Source organism: Amblyomma americanum, chromosome 9, assembly GCF_052857255.1.
Source record: "Amblyomma americanum isolate KBUSLIRL-KWMA chromosome 9, ASM5285725v1, whole genome shotgun sequence".
Classification (NCBI taxonomy): domain Eukaryota; kingdom Metazoa; phylum Arthropoda; class Arachnida; order Ixodida; family Ixodidae; genus Amblyomma; species Amblyomma americanum.
This window is the reverse complement of record NC_135505.1, coordinates 85,347,566-85,355,866: the sequence shown is the minus strand read 5'-3', so window position 1 is coordinate 85,355,866 and position 8,301 is coordinate 85,347,566. Positions and strand designations below refer to the sequence as shown.

At 45.1% G+C, this 8,301-nt stretch overlaps 1 pseudogene; it reads right to left on the bottom strand.

The window, feature by feature from the left end:
- Window positions 1-371: 371 nt before the first annotated feature.
- Window positions 372-8,301, bottom strand: part of LOC144103480 (uncharacterized) — a 49,529-nt pseudogene continuing 41,599 nt past the window's right edge.

The following is an 8,301-nucleotide window of genomic DNA, read 5'->3' as shown; positions in this document are numbered from 1 at the left end:
AGGTTACATGCATGTATGCTCGTTCTGGTATTCCCGCAGCTCCTGCTGGTTCTGAAATAAACTGGCACAAGGCGTTTGTGATATGTTTGTGATTTTTGTTGTAAAACAACGCATTAACATTCTGTTCTTTCTGAAAGCATCATGAAGTCGCAAGACAGCTCCTCAAAAAACGGCGGCAATGGTATTGCGAATTTTCCCATATGTAAGAAGTGCGACTATTTTTCTGACACTTGACCACAGGGACATCAGCTCTAGATATTAATTCAGCAATACAGATGACATCCGTATCACAGCCGGACTGCTTTAGTCGCTTGGCGTTCATACATAAGCTGCGCAGCAGCATTTCGCACTGCGCACCGATGCTCCTAACGACGGCTCCGAAGGCCAGAAGTGGCGGTCATCCTAGTGGCGCCGCCTGTCCCAGACAGAGCAAACTGCTCTCTGTAAACGGTCTATACTGAAAGCTGCTACAGCGGTCACAATGATAAGGACGTTCACCGGTGTGAGTGCGCAGGTGAGCGACCAGGCTACCCTTTTGTGTAAAGCTGCTACCACACTGGTCACAATGATAAGGACGTTCACCGGTATGGGCTCGGAGATGAGTCACTAGCTGGGATGTTTTTCTATCCCTTGCTGTAGTGTGTGCACATTCGAGCAGGTTCTTTCCTGTGGGTTTGCCCTGGCGGTTCCCTATGCCAGGAGGAGTAGATTCCATGCAATCACTGAGATGGGAAGAATTTTGGCCAGGAGATACACCGTGTCCAGTCTGCATGACCACAGAACCTGCATTTTAAAGGCAAAATACTTTCAGAAAAATACAAGAACCAACAGTCCACCGTTCACTTGGAACTAGAAATACGACATGTGGAGAACACACTCATCAAAAGCTGTGGATGTTTACCACAAGTTTTATTCAGTAGGTTAGCCTTAAAGAGAATTCTGATCAGTAGCAAGACATCCCTACAGTGAATTCTGCACACAGTTGAAGAGAACATTTAGGCTGCTGTAAATATCATCATTGCGAACAACATAGGTCAGCCATTGTAATCCATGCAAAGTCACTGCCTTTAACCCTAGCAATTGCATTGCTGGCATCATGACAGTGTCTCAAGTCCATCCAAGTGAGCTTAATAACTAAACGAGTGGCAGTCAGCCATGTTTAGCATGTGTTTTTTTATGCTTTATTTTCTTCTCAGGGAGAGCATGAGGAGAAAAAAGCCGAAGGCTAAAATTCTGACGAGGCCTTGGCTCCTGTAAAAGTTTTCGCATCGAAGAAGAGAACTCACAGAGGTGACACTTCAGTCAGGAGTTCACATATCATACAAAATATTTTCCAGAATATCAAAGGCAAGTATCATTTCCATGCACCATGGTTCATTGAACAGCAGTTTCAGTGTCCTTTACACTGCTCATTGAAAGACTACCTTCAGGAAAGTACTAATGGAGAAAAACTGCAGATTCCAGCCTAACGAGTTTTGCACAGGAAGTTCACCACATTAGCGGTCCCTGGTGCTCAAGCCTCCACGTGAAAGCCGGATCATATCCACTGAGACATACGTCTACAGAAGCCACAGCTCATTTCGTGTTACGTGCATGAAACGGTGAACACCGAACACAATCTCACACATCTGTAGCAGGCCATGTAAATTAAGAAGGGCGAGATTAAAAAAAAAGTAAACTCCAAATCAAACACTCCCGACTTCTAATTCTATGTGCAGAGGAGAACTACACTTACGCTCATAAAAAACTGACGATTGGCCACAAGTTCAGACATAATAGATTCAAGTCCACAGCCACTTCACTGACCTGTTTGCTTGCACAATTACTGGCTTCATGGGAAGGACACAAGTCTGCCTGTGCAGGCTCAACAACTCATGAGTGTCAGTTACGCTTAATGACACAACACATTCCCATAGCACTCCTTTTCTTTACTGAACCTCTTATACTCTTTGCACTGTATAGGAAAAAACTTCTGAATAATGGCTACTGGTAGAAAAGCTTTGATTACAGCTGGCCACGAATGTTGCCAATTTGCCCTAACATGATGTTTCCCGTGCAGTGTCTCCAAAAGTGATATTAACCAAGTTAGTAGCAGCACACCTGAAAATGCGCACTACTGTGTCTTGAGTGCAGTTATAGCATACTGCATTTACTCGTTTAAGACCACCACCTATAATTCTGGGATGAGAAATCGGAGGAAAAGAACAGAATGAACTGTCATACCAAGTTTCTCAATGCACTTCTCGATGGTAATCAGTAAATCAGCACCGCTTGGAAGGATTTAAGGTGACAGCCTTTTTTAAAACCATCCACGGCACGGAAGAAGCCAATCTCTGGCAACATGCTGATGAGGGGCACTCATCGGACAGCAACAACAGTGGAAGTTGGTGATGACAGTGAATATTAATGGTGCAAGGGCAGCTTCGGCCAAAGAGCACCATGGCATAAGACACTTTTGTCTACATATGGTGGGGTGAAAGACCCATTTCCAAGCATTACATCCAGCATAAGCCAGGGGAAAGCTTGTACAGTGTATCACTGGTGGGTGCTCAGTGGGACTGGGATTCTAAACCGCACATCCTGCATACGAGGCACATGCTCATATGAGTAGGCCTCCACTGCAGAGAGTGAATGCGGCAAGATATAGAGAATAAAAGTGCAACTTGTCCCCATCTGCTGCATTATTATAAGCTGAATTGCAGCAGCAACACATTGTTTTCATGAGCATTTTATAATTCATGAAGACCTGACTTGTGTCAGGGCCCCACTCAGGCAAACTAAAAACATACGCTCCAGGTAAGTAAATCAGGTAAAACCAAAGCTGCCTTGTGCAACAGTGTGCAGCATCAATAGAGCATAGAATTTTACAGAAACATTGGGGAAGCAATTGTTTTCAAACAGTTTCACATTGTAAGGAAAAAATTCCAGCACGAAGTTCATTGAAAGTCCATCCCAATTGGCAATGAAACAATGTTGGACGTTCTAACCACATATGAGAGGTCCAGGGGATGTCCACGGGACAGCCAAGAGAGTTTTAATGCCCAGTGGGATACTGCCACCATGAACTGAATATCATACATAATGAAATACACAGGCGCTGAAGAGCATTCACTATCGCGAGAAAACTAAAAAATACTGTCACAGTACATCCCATACGGATAAATATTGCCGCCTATTAAAAACAGAATTTTCAATTCAATTTTTTGGGTGGGGAGATGTCAGAGTGCGGACTGAATGCACAAAGGAACGAACACTGTTCTAACAGAGTCAGTAATGCTATGCACATGAAGAAAGAAGTTCAGTCATTTGTGAGCAACCAAGAGCAGGCACAGAGCACTCTTCAGCAATGGAAAGAGAATTCTCATAAACAAGTGAACAGCAGCAAATAACATGCCATGCAAAATTCAGCATACAATACCTAGAACACAATATTTGCAGAGCTGCACTCTTCACAAAGTCCCAACCAGCAGATAAAGCAAGAGCGCAAAGTTATGGAGTCACACTGAATAACGAAATCAAGAATTTGCCCATTCAAGACTGTACAGCACAAGAATCAAGATAAAAATTTATGCATCAAACACTGATGCACCAAAAAGGTAATTACTTCAACGCGTGCAGGTTATCAACATGAAGCAATGGAGACATGGTAAGTTGCCAGGCGTGGTACTGAAGGTTTCTACCTGTGGAACCTTCTATGCCTAGGCTTTTCAATAACGGCCTGAAAAATAACAAAGAACAAAGGAGTCACTAAAAAAAATTGATCCCACAAGCAGCGGTGCCTGTGTGCTTTTGTATACATGACAATGCACAGAGAAGTGAGAATTCATAAAAACCACATATGACTGCAGATTTTGTCATTTTACTTCTGCAGGGACAAAATGTGAAAGGATCTGGACAGAAAAAAAGAAGTGCACCTGGCATTATGCAGTTAAATATGAGAACAAACCATTGAAAGTGATGTTTTCTAAAATGCTAAAATACAACATCAACTGTGGTATATTGAGCACAGCTGGATGGGATAGTTCCCTAGGCACAGCCAGATGGATTCTCATGCACCTAACTTTGAACACGCAAGTAAACGAAGGTAAGTTTCAGCATATGCCAGCCGCAGCAGGTTACCTTCAGAGGCTCTTCCTCAGGCATGCACTCTTTATCCTTGTAATACTGGTCCTCATGCATGCACTTTGGAACACAGCAAAGCAGCCTAAGCAGGAGACTCCAAAGGAACAACATTGTTTATATGCTTTGTGCATTGAGCATGTATAATGCAGCAGGCCCTTGCATGCTTGAAAGGTATCACATTCTGTTTATGGCCTAATGAGTGAGCAATACCCGATACTGCTACTGGGTATGCAAATTTACAGCCTTTCTAGAAAAACACCCCGAAAGTAAGGGCTGGAAGCAGTTTGAAAGGTCCATTCTGGGGAGCTTGCATTTCCTGGCAAACACTGATCTGCAAAGTCACGTAGAGCAAAGACAAAAAAGTAAGGAAAAACCCAACTACCACTAACAGAAGTGCATATGCTTTCTGTAGCTTAAACAAAAATAAACTGGCATCCCAGTGTTTGTTTCAAGAGACGATTAGCTCACTTCAACAGCCATAGTTAAGAGTGGTTATATGTGGAGCACCAGTGCTTATAAGATACAGATGTGCAAAGGGTACAAGAGAATGATTTTCTTACTGGAGAAGGGATATATTTTATCAAAATGTGAAAAGGGATGCAGGTGAGAGGAAATATTGCTATGCTTGAAAGCCTGTTGTAGTAGCTATAATAAGTTCCATAAGGCAGCAGCGTGGACCCAAAACGGCGGAGCAGATAACGCAACCATTGCCTTTTCATCAATGGTATGCTACTGCTTGCACCGAATGCTGCAGCAAACTCATTCCCTTATTGGGTGTGTGATTAGGACGCCAAGAAAATATATTGTGATTAGGATCCCAAGAAAATGTATATACATGAGTATAAATAGCAGAGTCTGTTTTGCCAGCACCGAAGAAAATCATTGGACTGAAATTCTCCAAAGACACTCAACTGATTGAGTACTTATGGGAACAATTTGGGAACAAATAGGGACACTTTGCTTGTATCAGCCCTGTATGTTTGAAACCCCTGTTTATTGTGGCAAAGCAGATGATCTTGGAAGAAAAATCCATGCAGCTCGACAAAGCCAAAACCGAAATCAATGAACTGGACTGAAATGCAACACACAGTCGTAAACATAAGCGTCAATATGATCCAGAGCCTGTATATAGGTGCTGCCAAATCAAGACCCCTTGTGTTCTTATCAGAAATTACCCAGGAGGATTGTGATGTGCCCAACTTAGGATAAAGTCATTAGAAATTAAGAGCACCAGATACACAGTTCAAAAGGATACGAGGATGAGGATACCATCTCCATAGTTTGGCAGCAGTTATCCATACAGGTTCTTCCTCTAGCAGCAACGAGACCTCATCTTGATTTACCTGCAAAATAACACACAGAAATCCAGAATATGCACAATCGAAAACCTCAGTTACACAATGCATATTTTAGTACACTAACTGACAAAGTGTAGACCCCCAAAAGACCACATCTCAGTAAAATATTGCTTACCATTTTTTATTGTACAGCATTCCATCAAGAGTGTTCATGCTTTATTATAGTTAACACATTCTCCAGTGCACCCTTCAACAAAAAGCAATGCTCCCTTCTCATTGTTGCCCACGTGCTTTTAGCTTTTGTAACTAGATGGCAATACAGTGTTTTTAATTTCGTGAATGAAGCGGTAATCACAGTTAACTACAACTTTTGTTGACAAGTGCTACATCACTCTGCCATAACAGCTTTGAGTGTGGAAACAAAACGGACGCTACTAATTTGACTCAGCTGCTCGGCGCCAATGTCGATTTTTCGGCTTGGTCACCCGCCTGCGACGACGCCTACGACCCCTTGCATCGTCTTCTCATGGCACCACCCATCTTGCGCCATTTTGACCCGGCGGCCCCAACTGAAGTTCACACGGATGCCAGTGGTATTGGTCTCTGTGCAGTGCTTTCTCAGTGCAAATATGAATACGACGAATATGTCGTTGCCTATGCCAGCGGCACACTTACAAAGGCTGAGCGTCACTACTCTGTGACTGAAAAAGAGTGCCTCACCATTGTCTGGGCCTTAGGCAAGTTGCGCCCTTATGTGTACGGTCGTCCTTTCGACATTGTTACGGATCATCACGCCCTTTGTTTGCTTTCTTCATTGAAAGAACTTTCCGGCCGCCTGGCACGATGGGCACTGCGTCTTCAAGAATATAACATCCGAGTCGTCTACCGGTCGGGCCATAAGCATCAGGACGCCGATGCCTTGTCTCGCTCCCCGCTAACCGCCAAACTTGCCAGCCTCTGCGAAATCAGAGCCCCTACGCCGTCTCTCACCGTCAGTGACATGCCTTCTAAACAGCGCAAAGATCCCTGGATTTGTGCTCTTCTAGACTTTCTCTCCGACCCATTGGCGGTTACACCATCCCGCACACTGCATCATCAAGCTTCCCATTTTGAGATCAGAGATAACCTGCTTAATTGCCGTAATTATCATTCTGATGGACGAAAATGGCTCCTCATCATTCCTCGCCACCAACGGTCCTATATCTGCTGATGTTTTCCCACTGACTTACAATGCGGTCATGTAAGCCTTTTCAAGACTTACACGCGCTTCTGCCTCCGCTACTACTGGCGCGGCATGTACAATTTCGTTTTGAAACATGTATGCTCGGGCCTCGACTGCCAACGCCGTAAGACACTACCTATACTGCTGGCAAGTTGCAGCCGCTATTTTGTCCGCCTCGCCCTTTCCACCGCGTTGGCATTGATTTATATGGGCCCCTCCCGTATACTGCTTCTGGCAAACGATGGATCATTGTTGCCGTCGATCATCTCACGCGGTATGCTGAAACCGCCGCACTCTCTGCTGCCATGGCACAAGATGTGGCATCCTTACTTCTGCGTTGATTCATCCTTCGACATGGTGCCCCTCGAGAACTCCTCAGCGACAGAGGCCGTGTCTTCCTATCTGATGTCATCAAAGCTCTGCTTCGTGAGTGCAACGTCATCCATCGGACTTCCACCGCTTACCACCGTCAGACCAACGGCCTCACTGAATACTTTAACCGCACTCTGGGGGACATGCTGGCTATGTACATCGGTTCGAACCACACGACCTGGTACCTTATTCTCCCATATATTAAGTTCGTGTACAATACTGCTATGCAGTCTACGACAAGATTTTCTCCTTTCTTCCTCCTTTATGGCCGCCATCCCTCCGTTACCATTGATACTGTTCTCCCCTACCACCCTGAGGCATCTGAGCGCACCACCATTTCCGAAGCCACCAGGCACGCTGAAAACTGCCGCAGGATCGCCCGGTCGCTCACAACAGCTATCCAGAAACTTCAACAAACATGCCACGATGAAGATCAACGTCCCCAGCATTTCTCGCCCGGCTCTCTTGTCTGGCTGTGGATACCTCCCAGTACTCTGGGCCTCTCCCAGAAACTGCTCGCTAAATATCAAGGGCCATATCGCATCTCGGAGCAAACATCTCCAGTCAACTATATTGTTGAGCCCCTCACGCTGTCCCCTATCTCAGATGCCGCGGCCGTGAGACTGTCCATATCCAGCGCCTCAAGAGATACTATGACCCCGCTGTCTTGTCCGCCCCCTAAGTCGCCAGGATGGCTCCTCTTCTGTTCGGGGGCAATCGTAAGGAAGACGATGAGCATACGCGCGTGCCGCATGGCCATCGCCTGGTGGACGTTCCTGGCTGGACCAGCTGACCTCGGACTGCTGTTCGCCCTGCTCCTGTTAAGAAGCTTCTCCGAATAAACCCCACCTTACACTAAATATATCTTATTACTCTCCGGCGGGTGAGATTTGTGTTAGTTTTTGTCACAGCACTATTGCAGACGTGCAATCGCCACTGTGCTTCGCTGACCATGGATTCCAGCATTGGGATAGATAAAAACTGGTCCATGCTCCGATTTAAGAATTCAGGGTAAAAATTTTCTACACAGTTTCCAACAAAACCTTTGCAGGATCCAGCACCTTAGATAGTAAACTTTGCATTGTGCCGAAAAAAAAATTGGGTCCGTAAAATTCAGTGTTGGTCTCTTTTAACGCATGCTATAGCGCTCGTTGGTGACTGGACTGACGTAGATGGTGTCTGTCCTTCCCGTCCCTTGTCTTTCATGAACAGTAGAGAAAAATGCACTTCAAGACAGCTGACAAATATCCCGAGAATGGCTAAATATCGTCTAAGGCAGCCATGTCA